Raw genomic sequence first — 13,407 nt, forward strand, 5'->3', positions numbered from 1 at the left:
CAACATCTGAAGGATGACTTAAATCAAGGAGAATGTATGCCACTTTTACAAATATTTGGTGTCTTCATGTTCAGTTTTCTTTAAGTATGTGAGCACCTGCACCATGTACCGTACAGTGCACCTTGCCGGGCAAACAATGATGAGCACAGTACACACAAGTTCTTGTTCCCTGACCCCTGGAGCTTACACTGTGAAAAATGATGCCAGAAGAATGCTTTGGCACTTTTCAAACAAGGCTTGAACCGAGGGAAAGATAGATTACGAAATACCTGCTACCTAGCTGCTTGAGCTGGGTGCTAGAACTCCAGTGGTGTTTGCCTCGCGTGCGGGGCACTCTGCTCCTTTACCCACAAGCTGATCAGAGATGTAGCGCTCGCTCACGCTGTTGGTGAGGCAGAGGAAGAGGGAAAGCTACCTGACAATAAGACGTGCAAACAGCCGTTTCATGAAGGGGAGACTCAGGGTGAAATACCTTGTGGCAGACTGCCAAGTGAGTCGTGTCCGGAAGACAGTGGTCTTGACAGGCAGCCCGCTCCTGAGATAGCTCTGCAGAGAAGGTGGGCCTGTGCTCATAGTGACCCGCCTGTGCAGTGGGCAGGGGCACGGGCACTGGCAGAGAGACAGCAGAAGTGACACATGGGAACGTTTAAAGCTGGTGTGGGATGGGAAAGGGCTAGAGGCACAGTTAGAGGGCTGCATTGTGTCAAATTATAGAAATCTGTAAGTACCAAGGACTTTGAAGTCTCTCAGGGGTCCTGGGGAGATGCTGAAAATCCCTTAAACAAAGCAATCACATAATTTCCACATTCTTCTGAAGAAATAACAGAGCTGTGAACTGGAGGGAGGCAAAATTAGAGACAACAAGAGCAGCGAGAAGCATATTGCTGAGTTTGGGGTCAGTGCAGTCCTCTGAAGTGGGCGGTCGCTGAGGAAGCAGAGGCAGATTTGGGGGCAGAGGCGGGAGACCATGATCACGTTGCGGTTTGAGTTTGCAAGGATGCTGGTACCACCGAGACAATGGAGTTGAGCTGAGATGGGGAGCCGATTGAGGAGAGCGCCTGCACTACAGGGTTCAGTGTTGGCTTTCAGATGATTAAAGGACAGCAAGTGAAAACATTGAAAGCCTTTAGAAATGTGATGGCTGCAGAGAGCCCTTAATCGAACGTGAGGGAAAGCATTCTATCAAACTGCCGCTGCATGTGTGTTAACACTTGGCTGCGTGGTTCAGACGTGTGGGGCACAGCGCTGTGGCTAAGGGACACTTGAGGTGGCGGGAGCGAGGCTGAACCCTCAGAGAGCAACCTGTGTTTCTTTCCTGGGAGGTAATGAGAGAAGAGAGAATGACCTGAAACCCGCCCGGGGCTGGCAGGAAGTCGGATGAGAGCAGTGTTGCTTCCCCACTCGGTCAGGGCCCTCAAGATCATTACTGAGGATAAGTCTGTCTGCCCTGTTCACCAGATATTCCAAAGGCCTTGTGGGTGGTAGAGCCTGGTGACTGGTCACGTGAGCGAGTGGATACATGCATACCTAAGTGAGTAATAGTGCTGCTTTGCCTTGTCGCCAGAATGTTTGAATATGTATATATTAGCTTCACAACTAAAGTCTAGGCCCTGGGAAAGTCTTTGTTTTTTTGTTTTCTGTCCACCTCAGTGCCTGGAAAATGAGCAATTCTTAGCAGATATTAAAAATATCCCTAAGGAGTAGATGATATAAGCATTTTAATTTCAGTAACAAAGCATATACTTCAGAAAAAATATATACATAGAAGTTATGAGCTGGGTTTTTTTAATCCTGAGAACTTTTGATTCTTAACTTGCCTCATGGTGCACGTGAAGTGTTCACAGCCTGAACAGTCCATGTGCCGCAGTGTTGCGGGTCTGTCTGTCCTATTAGATTTGGGACACGTGCATTTGAACTCAGTTCTGTCGCTTCCCTTCAAGCTTTTTCTTTTTCTTGTAACAGCTTTATTGAACTATAAATCCTATACCATACTATTTACCCATTACAATTCTGTGATTCGGTTTTTTCAGTGCATCCATCACCACAAACAATTCTAGAACATTTTTATCACCCCTAATAGGAACCATGTACCAAATAGCAGTCACGCCCATTCTCTCCCCAAGCTTCCCAGTCTTAGACACCCACTAACCACATTTCACATAAATGGAATCATACAGGACCTTGTGCTTTGTGAATAGCTTTTTGCTTTGCATGATGTTATGGGGATTCGTACCTGTAGTGTGGATCAGTTCTTGCTCACTGCTAAATAATATTCTGTTGTGTGGATGTAACACATTTTCCTTATCCATTCATCAGCTGGTGGATATTTAGGCTGTTTTCACTTTTGGCTGTTAGGATTACCACCACTATGAACATTCACGTACAGATTTCGGATGTATGTTTTCACCTCTCTAAGAATACACCTAATAGTGGGATTGCTAGGTCACGTGGTGACCATTTAACCTCTAAGCAACAACTAGACTGTTTTCCGAGTGGCTTCACCATTTTACGTTTAATGCAGTAGAGGGCTCTTTTCTACTTCTTCTCCAATAGGTGTTGCCATCTTTTTTTTTATTCAAGCTAGCCTAGTGGATATGGAGTAATAACTCAGGAGGGTTCTGGTTTAAATTACTCTGATGGCTAATGTGCCTTTATTTCTTTGCTTAATTTTTAGTTTTGACTCTTAAACAAGCAGTCTTTTAAACCTACCAGCTGCCTCCCTATCAAATTGGTTTTTTTTACATTTTAAAAGTAATTTTTGTCCTAATGCTAAATGTATTATTATATACCCATCAGAAGATATTTGGAAAATATAGAAAAGTATAAAAAGAAAATTGAATTACTCATAATCTCTCTTATCACTTAGTCTTCCTGTATGTCTGTATTATACATAATTTTATTTTTTTCCTGTTAAGCAAAATTGAAAACACTGTAAGTCCAATTGTACTTGTCACTTTTTTCACAATATATCATTAGCATTTACATTTAATATAAAATTCTTCTGTAGGTTCACTTCTATACCATGTAACTAACTTATTCCAGAAATACTTGAGAGTCCTAAACAGTTGCCTAGCGCGTGGCTGTGTTTACATCAAACAACCTTTCCTCTAGGGACTTCAGGCTTCAGGCAAGTGAACCGTATGCAGCTGTGTTACCAAGTACACTTGTAATAGGGTAGGAAATACTGTAAAGGGAAATTTAAAATATATACAACATTTGCCTTTATCTCCATTATTTGACATTATGGTTGTTACTGATTGTTCACTATTATAAATAAATTGGTAGCTATCACACCTTTGATTTATCTTAGGCTAGATTTTTAGAAAATTGTTTTAAAATATGACATTATTGGGCCAGCGCCGTGGCTTAACAGGCTAATCCTCCGCCTTGCGGCGCCGGCACACCGGGTTCTAGTCCCGGTTGGGGCACCGGATTCTATCCCGGTTGCCCCTCTTCCAGGCCAGCTCTCTGCTATGGCCCAGGAAGGCAATGGAGGATGGCCCAAGTGCTTGGGCCCTGCACCCACATGGGAGACCAGGAGAAGCACCTGCCTCCTGGCTTCGGATCAGCGCAATGCGCCGGCCGCAGCGGCCATTGGAGGGTGAACCAACGGCAAAAAGGAAGACCTTTCGGTCTCTCTCTCACTATCCACTCTGCCTGTCAAAAAAAAAAAATAAAATAAAATAAAATATGACATTATTAAGGTTTTTTCCTGCAGGAAAAAGTTGTGTTCCTGTAGGATTGTGTTAATTTTCTCATCTTCGAGGTATATGATATTGACTCTCTTATATTCCCTCGCTGACGTCATCATTTGTATTTCTAATTATCTATAAAATATGAAAGAACCATGTAGATTGCCCTTTTCTTATCTTGGGGGTTAGTGTCTGATGGGTAACAGTTCTCTGGGGCTCTAGGAGAACAGCTCTGTCAGTGTACAGCTGGGAAAACAGAACTCACATCAGGTGGTTTGGTGTACAGAGTCTGATGCCAAGAATTTCAGTGTGGATTGGAAGACTCACAGAATTAAGCAGGACCATGATGCCCCCAAGAGATTCATGATGCCAGGAAGCTGCTAGCATTCCTAGGACCGCAGGGGCTAAGGGGTAGCTGGTTTTTGTCAGAGCCCCGGGGATGGAGCAGTGGGAAGAGGGTGGGCTGGGAGGCGGTGAGGGTCCAGCTTTGACTGGAATCAGGAAGGAGACACAGCCCTTGCCAGAAATGCTGGCCACAGTGGAGCAGGAGAAGCATGCCAGCTTCTCCACGCAGTGCTCCTCCTACCCCCATGGCAGTCTGTGCACTGGCTGAGGTGAGCTGCAGAGGCCCTTCGCAGGTGTTTCAGTACCAAAACGTGCCAGGCACTATGTGTAATTGTTGTTGACTTACAGTGTAGACAGCAGGAGCGAAGATCATGTAGATATGTGACAGCGCCTGATATCTTTAGGGCTCCCGCATTCTTTCTGCCCACCTCCTGTACATTCACTAAGCTTCACTCGCTTGACCCCATCATCAGATGTTTATCATAACCAAATAGCAAATCTACTGTGTTGTGCTTAGTTGTTTTGTTTTTCACTTTTCAATTCCCTTTTTAATATTCCATCACTTTAGAAGGCTATGCAGCCATCTTACAGTGTGTTAAATAGACAAGTTCATAAACATAAAAATTAAATGTGTTTTGAATTAAATGTTTTCTTTGGCAGGGAAGGGAGATGGTATTAACTTCCAAACGGGCATTTACTTTCAAGTATTTTAACTATATTAATGTTAGTTGTTTGTTTTTCTTAAACTTGCCTGCCTTTCAACCATACTTATGACATTTAAATTATACCCATGACAATAAGTTGTAAGAGGAGAAAATACAAGATTGACTTTATGAATAAGAGTCAAATCTGATTTCTTTCATTTTTTTTCCTAGTTGATACAGATGCTGTTATAAGCTCAAGTGTACATTAATAATTACAAGTCTTGCTGCTGCTTTTCAGGTGTATTTTTTACTTACCATTTTGTATGCAAGAGATACAGAATGTAATAGGAATGTCATCTTGTTTTTAGAATTAGGCATTCCTATTCAGAATGAACCACAGATGGATTAAATATGAAAAATATTTGAAAGGTCTTCTTTTTACTTGGTTTTGGCTAGGTCCTAACAAAAGCCACTTCTTCCTTCATTCATGTGATCTTCTATGTAAGAAAGAATTGCACAAAAATATTTTAAAGAATCACTTATTCATTGAAAGTCAGAGCTACACAGAGAGAGAGAGAGAGAGAGAGAGAGAGAGAGAAATCTTCCATCCTCTGGTTCACTCTCCAATTGACCGCAATGGCCGGAGCAGCGCTGATCCGAAGCCAGGAGCCAGGAGCTTCTTCCAGGTCTCCCACGTGGGTGCAGGGGCCCAAGCACTTGGGCCATCCTCTACTGCTATCTCAGGCCATAGCAGAGAGCTGGATCAAAAGTGGAGCAGCCTGGACTCGAACCAGCGCCCACATGGAATGCCGGCACTGCAGGCGGCGGCTTTACCCGCTACGTCTAAGCGCCAGACGCATAAAAAGATTTAAGATCGGAGGTCTGTTCATGTCCCTCATTTGTCTTTATATTTCAGACTTTTATTTGCAGTGTCTTTGCATCTCCTCCTTCTCACTTTCACATTCTGTAATTTGACTTGAAAAGCCTGGCCTAAGACTTTTCAGCAGTACAGTGGCTTATTAGCCAGGCGGTAGCTGCATCGCTGTTGGGAGAAGTCCCTGCCTCCTCAGGTGCTTCTTCAGGGTGCTGCCTTCTGTTTAAAGGCCAGGCCAGCTGCTGAGTTTTGTTTTCAAATAGCTAATTTACTGCAGTATCATTTTCTAAGGAAGAACTTGGGAAGCCCTAGGCAGATAAGATTTCTATTTCTTTATGATTTGGTGCTAAAGAAAGTAGCTTGCTTGATTTCTGTGGGTGATTAGTCGTTTTTTAACCTGTCTTGGGGCCAGAAGACTAGAAATAAAAAGCCAAATTTTTTTAAATGTGGGAGCTGGAAGAGATACTGCCAAAGACTAAGAAAGAACTGTCCATGCTACTGTTTTTATTTTCTCAGGCCTTCATTACTGTCCTAGAAGTAATAAAATTCCCTTGAAGCATTTCTGCTTTATCTTTTATCTTCTCTCTATGTTGTCCTGCATTTTCTAGTTTACCCATGTTACACATTTGCTTTCTAGAACCATAAATGCATATTTTTTGTCTTTTATGAGGAGGAGTGTTTATTGTGTGGTGTGTTTCAGCTGAGTCTGTCTTGCCCTTGCACCTGTGATAACCTAGCAAATTCTGCCCAAACAGGGGTCCAGAGGGCATGTTGTTTTAGTGTTCCCTTCCATTTCCATTTTGTTGGGGTGTCACGACTGTCACTTCTTCATAATTTTTATGTGTGATTATAACCATCTCTTTGGTTCCATCAAAGTGGAGGGAGGTTCTAAGAATGCTTATAATAAATGGAATCATGGGACATACATTAGAATATTAAGTAAAAGGCTTGAGGCAAATGAGAATGCAAATACAAGAGGACTTCAAAAGGTTACTGGAAAAAAGTGGAATTAAAAGATAAGTTTATTTTGGATGGAATGTTTAACCTAGTGGTTTAAAACACCTGTCCTGGGGGCCGGCGCCATGGCTCACTTGGTTAACCTTCACCTGGGGCACCAGCATCCCATATGGGCACCAGGTTCTAGTCCCGGTTGCTCCTCTTCCAGTCCAGCTCTCTGCTGTGGCCCTGGAAGGCAGTGGAGGATGGCCCAAGTGCTTGGGCCCTGCACCCGCATGGGAGACCAGGAGAAGCACCTGGCTCCTGGCTTCAGATCCGCGTGGCTCTGGCCGTAGCAGCTATTTGGGGGGTGAACCAATGGAAGGAAGACCTTTCTGTCTCTCTCTCTCACTGTCTAACTCTGTCAAATAAAAAAAAAAAAATACACACACCTGTCCTCCACATTGGACTGCCTGAATTTGATTCCTCACTCTGGCTCTGGCTCTGGCTCTGGCTCCTGACTCTAGTTTCCTGCCAGTGTAGACCAAGGGAGGAAGCAGGAATGTTTCAAGTGATTGGGTTCCTGCCATCTACATGAAGATCTGGATTGAGCCCCTGGCTTCTGGCTTTGGCCCTGTACAGCATTGACCAGTGCCAGCAATGAGAGGAATGAATCAGCAGATGGGAACTCCCTAGCACTCTGCCTCTCAAACTGAAAATTTTTTAACTTTTCTGATTTAATATAATTCATTGTATTCATACTTTTCACATAATATATAATTTCTATGAACTTTTTGAAGATCCTGCATATTTACGAATTTTTTGCACTAAAATGAACTTTTAATTCAATTTTCCATGATTTTTTTTAAATGTAAGCTCTCATCCAATTTTTTTTTAAAAGATTTATTCATTTTATTTGGAAGGCAGAATTACAGAGAGAGAGAGAGATCTTCCATCTGCTGGTACACTCACCAAATGACCGCAACAGCCAGAGCTAGGCCAATCCGAAGCCAAGAGCCAGGAGCTTCTTCCAGGTCTCCCACATGAGTGCAGGGTTCCAAGTGCTTGGGCCATCTTCTGTTGCTTTCCCATGCTATAGCAGAAAGCTGCATCAGAAGTGGAGCACCCAGAACTCAAACCAGCGGCCATATGGGATTCCAGCACTGCAGGTGGAGATTTCACCTGCTATGCCACAGCACTGGCTACTTCCATGAAATTTTTGAAGTACCCTCATACATGCAAACATAATCATACTTTTCCATAATGGAAAATATAATATACAATATCTGTTAAAAAATTTTTTTGATTCTGCTCTCCTTTTAAGAAAAAATACATACCAATTCAGTCATAAAAATAGCTATGCCTAATGGATGCTACCCATCTGAAAGATGCTGTATATTGGAGCCAAAGATTGAGTCCTTTTGTCAAAATGATCATTGGTCATTACATAAATCCTCTACATCTTGCAATGAGAATTTTGCTACAAGTCACAATTTCACAGTTCTTCTGTTCCAGGGAAAGAAAATTCCTCAAGAGTCAAGGAGGTTGCCAGTTTGAGTATTTCTGTGTGAAATACAAAGAGGGCAGTCAGTCCCAAGAGCTCCCCTTCTCTACCTCTGTGCCGTGCAGATAGAAAGCAGCCTATCCCTCAGAGCTAGAAGACATAGGTCTGTTCCTACCAGCTGGACTGCCATGGTCCCTAGAAGAAGAAGGAATTAAAAAAGGGGTGACTGTTAAGTAGGTGATGGGGAACTGGGAATTGGTACTCCTGGGTATGAAATTCCAGAGACCAAAACCCATAAGGCTCTCATAAAGCAATGCATTAGCAAAAGACATAGGAACTTGAAAGTAGAGGAAGTTTGTGGTTGACCCAGAAGGCATTAGAGGTTAAGGGATTTGAATAAATGGTAGAGAAAATATTAACAATTTCATTCAGTAAGGAATTTTGACATTTGACAATAAGTAAGGAAGGGAAGAGAAAAGGTTATAGTAAAATAGGAATTTTAGATGATCATATTATTTAACTTCACAGTACTGTGTTCATATATTGTGTGCTGAAATGTCAAGGTTGGAAGTATTGTCCATTTAATCATTACTGTATATTAATAGTAATGTATATACTAAAGACTAAAGGAATAGGTTATGCATCCCGTTTGTATATTTAAATTTTGTTTAAAAAATGTCCAAATACAAGTTTCTTCCACCAGAGTGAACTTAAAAAAAATAAAAACATAAGCACTGATTAGAAAAGATAAGTGAGAAACTAGCCCTAAGTCAACATTTCTATCTTTTTTTTCCCTACTTCTGGAGCAGGTAACTTACCACACACACACACCAGCACATCATGCCAATAGACATGAACTTGAATGGGTAAACTGTTTTTCAGTAGAAATATACTGAATTTATAAACAAGATACAGTAGGAAGTGCTGTTACATTTTGCATGTTAATAAATAGAATAGTAAATTAGCAATCATGTATAAAGGATGATTGAGGATAGTGAATGTTATGATTTAGTGTGGCTATAAATTATACAGAATTTTATCATATTTTCCTTGCTGTTTCTCTTCTAAATATCAGAAGCATTTGAATTTCTTTTATAGCCAGTCTCAGAGACTGTATTTTTCTCCCTTATGTTCTACAGGTCTGTTTTAGCCAGATAGTCATGGTGGATCGGCTTTCTGTCACAAATGCAGTGCTGTAGCTGCCTGCTTGCCCCTGTAAAGGTGGTTCTTACCTTGACAATGTTTCATTACAAAAACAAGGCATGCTTCTTCTGTTTAAAAAATTGAGAGTCTAGAAGCATTTGAAGTAAAAGGTTAAAATTTCCCTCATTCCCAGAACTTTCATACCACAATCACTGCTACCCACCCATAACATGTATAGGAGAAAATATAGAATAAAATCCAGCAAACTATTAACTGTATGTATAAATATCCATACATATTTGGCTTTGGTTCTCTTTTAATACAAATGAAGATGTGTTGTGCTGTTACTTAGGTTTTTTATTCCTTAACAACATTGCAAAACCATGCGGGTATTTCTTTTTCAGCATATAAAGATCTGCTTCCTTCTTTTTAACTACCAAGTAGTGTCCATTGTTTGGAAATTTTATGTTCTCAAATAATTAGTCTCATAGTAAACATTTTGTTTTTTCCAACTTTTCACTGTTAAAAACAATGGTAAAGATTTCATGTACGCATCTGAGAATCTCCCTCAATTAGGTTTCCAGAAGTTGAACTGCTAGAGGCAAGGCTGTGTGCATTTTTGTGCCAGTAAATAGTGTCCACCTGCCCACCACAATCTGTCCCCCAGTCATACCTACTGGTCTATGCTTACTGTGTTACTACTGTGCAAAAATGTGAATCTTGATGAATATTTCAAATTTTACATAAGTTATTACTCATTTAAAACACCAGTTTTTCAAATTTCCATATATCATTGGGTTCATGAACAGATAAAACAGAATAAAATCACTTAAAGAAATCACTATGAAATATTCATTACATAGTAAAATTCCATGGGGACTTCAGCATACATACCCCTGACTATTCTGTATTTGATTAGCTCTTATGGAAACTGCAGATCAAACTGATCTTAAAATTTAATAAAATCTTCATAGTGTTTCCTACCAGTTTTGCTTTCTGTCTCCATACCTGACTCAAAATGATCACATACATTTTTCTAACAACACAGAATGCAACAACCATTACCAAAATAGGCAAAAGCACACATTTTTAAACTACTCTTGGAGGTAATTAGAGTACCAGTATCTCATTCAGGAGGGTCACAGATTTTACTGCATATTGGAATTACCTGTGGAATTTTTTTGTAAATGCCCAATTCATACCCCCCACAACATTTGAAAGTGTGGAGAAGGAACCAGGCACCAATAGTGTTTAAGAAGTGTTCAGGTGATTCTAAAGCAGAAGGTTTGAGAACCACTGCCTTATCCTAGAAACTAGTCATTAGGCCAGGTGTTGCGTTGCAGTCCAAGCTGCCGCTTGGAACACCCACATCCTTTGTCAGAGTGCCTGGTATGAGTCCTAGCTCCTCTACTTCCAATGTGGGAGACTTGTGGAGCCCAGCCTCAGTTGTTGCAAGCATTTGAGTGAACCAGTGGATGCAAGACCTGCCCTTCACTCTCTTGTTTTTGTTGCTTTCTCTGTGTTATTTTACCTTTCAAATAAATAAATGAATCTTTTAAAAAAAATAGTCATTAAAGCAGAGAATTAAAAACTTGCTGATCCTGGATAGAATGTATTTTAGAATAATCAAATAACCTGAACTATAGCAATCTAAGCTATTCTAAAATAATTCCTACTGATAAATGTAGAAAGAATAAAATGGAAAAAAATCACCAATTTTCAAGCCCTTAAGTAATAATCAAGCAGAAATTGCCAGTGGATACTAAAACCTCTAGGTTATCAACGCTAGCTGCACATTAGAAGCCCTATGAGAGATTATTTAAAGCTCAGTCTTCAGGGTTGGATACTAAGCCCGTTGGGATGCCCACATACCATATTAGAGAGTCTGAATTTGAGTCCCAGATCTGCTCCTGATCCTGGTTTCCTGTGAACGCACATCTCTAGAAGGCAGCAGGTGATGGCTCAAGTGGTTGGGTGTCCCTGCCACCCATATAGGAGACCTGGATTGAGTTCTGGGCTCCTGGCTATTGTGGGCATTTGGGTTGTGAACTCATAGATGAAAGATACTCTATATATCTATCTTTTTCTCTCTCAGATAAATAAATTATTTTTCAAATCCCAGTATTCAATTTGTAGTTTAGACTGCCTCAGTAGGAATCTTTGAGTAGGACACTCATGCCAAGTAGTAGCAAAGATCACCCATCCTTTGGCTCAGGACACTGCAGGGCACTCAGAAAACCAGAGTTGACAACCAGTGCATTAGAGAGAAAAGTTAGTGGTGAACTTGATGGTAGAAGGATCAGGCTACCACTATCTGAATTGGCTAATTGAGCCTAGCAACTGTGAAAGCTATAAGATAAAATGTGAAGTACGCACCATCATCCATAGTGTTCAAATCACAATGGTTTGGCTGAAATCTTTTAGCTCCTTCTGCTCACAAGAAATATTGAAGTTAGAGGAGTATGTTAATGACACCGTGAGAAAACTGTCAGACAGTTCAGATTGTGGAACAGCCCACAGGTGTATTGCTGTGGTTCCTTGTGGGTGTCAAGAACATGAAACTGAGAGAATGGAAGCCCCTTGCTAGATTATGATACCTATGTGACAACTGTACTCAAGTGCAAGCAGAGGGCCTCATCTCAACCTAGTGCAATGCAAATGAATTAAGGTATGTCTGAGACATCAGGAAAATTTGAATGTGAACTCAGATGGCATTGTAGAATAAGTATGGATTTGCAAAGTTCTGATTTTATAGAAATGCATATGAAGTTTTTAGACTTGAAATGATCTGATGTGAGGTTTAAAATTCTGTAACAGAGGAAGTGAGAAAGATAAATAGAGCATAAAATATGTGGCAAAAATTAATAATTATTAAATATTGGGGCAATTTAGTATACTTTTTATTTTTTGTATATGTTTGAAATTTTTCAGGTACTTATTTTACTTGAAAGGTGGAGTTACAGAGAGATAGAGAGAGACATCTTCCATCTGCCTGTTCACTCCCGGAATGGCCGCAAAGTGCTTGGGACTGGGCCAGGCCAAAGACAGGGGCCTCATCTGTGTCTCCCAAGTGGGTGACAGGAGCCCAAGTGCTCAGGCCATCTTCCACTGGTTTTCCCTGGCACATTAGCAGGGAGCTGGATTGGAAGTGAAGCAGCCAGGGCTTAAACTAGTGCTCATATGGAGTGCCAGCATCCAAGTGGCAGCTTACACTGCACTACAACCCCAGATTAAGTTTTTTCACATAAACCCTCAATCCATTGAAGTTAAAATGGTACATCAATCAGAATAACATGTGTTCAATGAAGAAAAAGAATTGATCACACTCTGAATGTCAGCCTTCACCGAAATGGTAGGAAAGAAACACTGAAACACAGGACAAGCTTCCTAGCCAGTGATACTGGGTATGTTTCCCACATGTTAGAGAATGTTGTTAAATGAGCTTTGATTATGCAGAAAGACTGTATTGTGCTGGGAATTGCCTTTCTGATTTAGGACTGCAAATTTGTCACTTTTTCTGCAGGGCCACCACCAAGTAAGAATGTCAGTTGAGCAATACAGGTTAAGTGTCCCTTATCTGAAATGTCTGGGACCACAAATGTTTCAGATTTCAGAACTTTCCAGATTTTAGAATATTTGCGTAGAGTTTACTGGTTGAGCATTCATAATCCAAAAACCTAAAACCTGAAAAGCTGTGAACTCTGAAACATTTTGAGCACTGACATGAGGCAAGATAGTGCTCCCAAAGTTTTGGATTTCAGTTTTCTGGATTAGGGATGGTCAATCTGTTTTAGCATTTTACTCTAGCAAAATTGTATCTTAGGTCACTTATGCATATGTGAACATAGCCCCAAAGCCTAAAGTGAGTTAGTACTTGGGGTGAAAATCACATGTCCTGTTAAACAATTTAGATTTTCTACAAACGTGTCACATAAATGTTTAAAATTTCTCATACATTTGGTGATAAATGAAGAAATGTTCTATTAACTACCTCAGATAAAATAAAAATTGGTGAGTCTGAGTTGTTTTTTTTTTTTTTTTTTTCTTTCCTTTACCATTGCCTCCATGCACAGAGCCTTGGTGCCTCGGTCTGCTGGTATTGCTCTGAGAAACATTCAAAGGCCACCATCGATAATTCCACATTTCATTCTTACACCACGGTTAGTCTACATTTAGCATTAATGTGATAGTCTTACCCAGAAAGATAACCAGGAGAAAAATTTAGTAAAACTTGTTCCAAAAGAACCATTTATTTCTTTTCACGGAGAT

At 40.7% G+C, this 13,407-nt stretch overlaps 1 protein-coding gene across 1 annotated transcript in view; it reads left to right on the forward strand.

Moving 5' to 3' along the window:
* PKP4 (plakophilin 4) overlaps positions 1-13,407 on the forward strand; it is a 254,871-nt gene that overhangs the window by 169,391 nt on the left and 72,073 nt on the right. The gene's annotated exons all lie outside the window — the stretch shown is intronic.

This window comes from Lepus europaeus, chromosome 1, assembly GCF_033115175.1.
Source record: "Lepus europaeus isolate LE1 chromosome 1, mLepTim1.pri, whole genome shotgun sequence".
In the NCBI taxonomy this organism is placed as follows: Eukaryota; Metazoa; Chordata; class Mammalia; order Lagomorpha; family Leporidae; genus Lepus; species Lepus europaeus.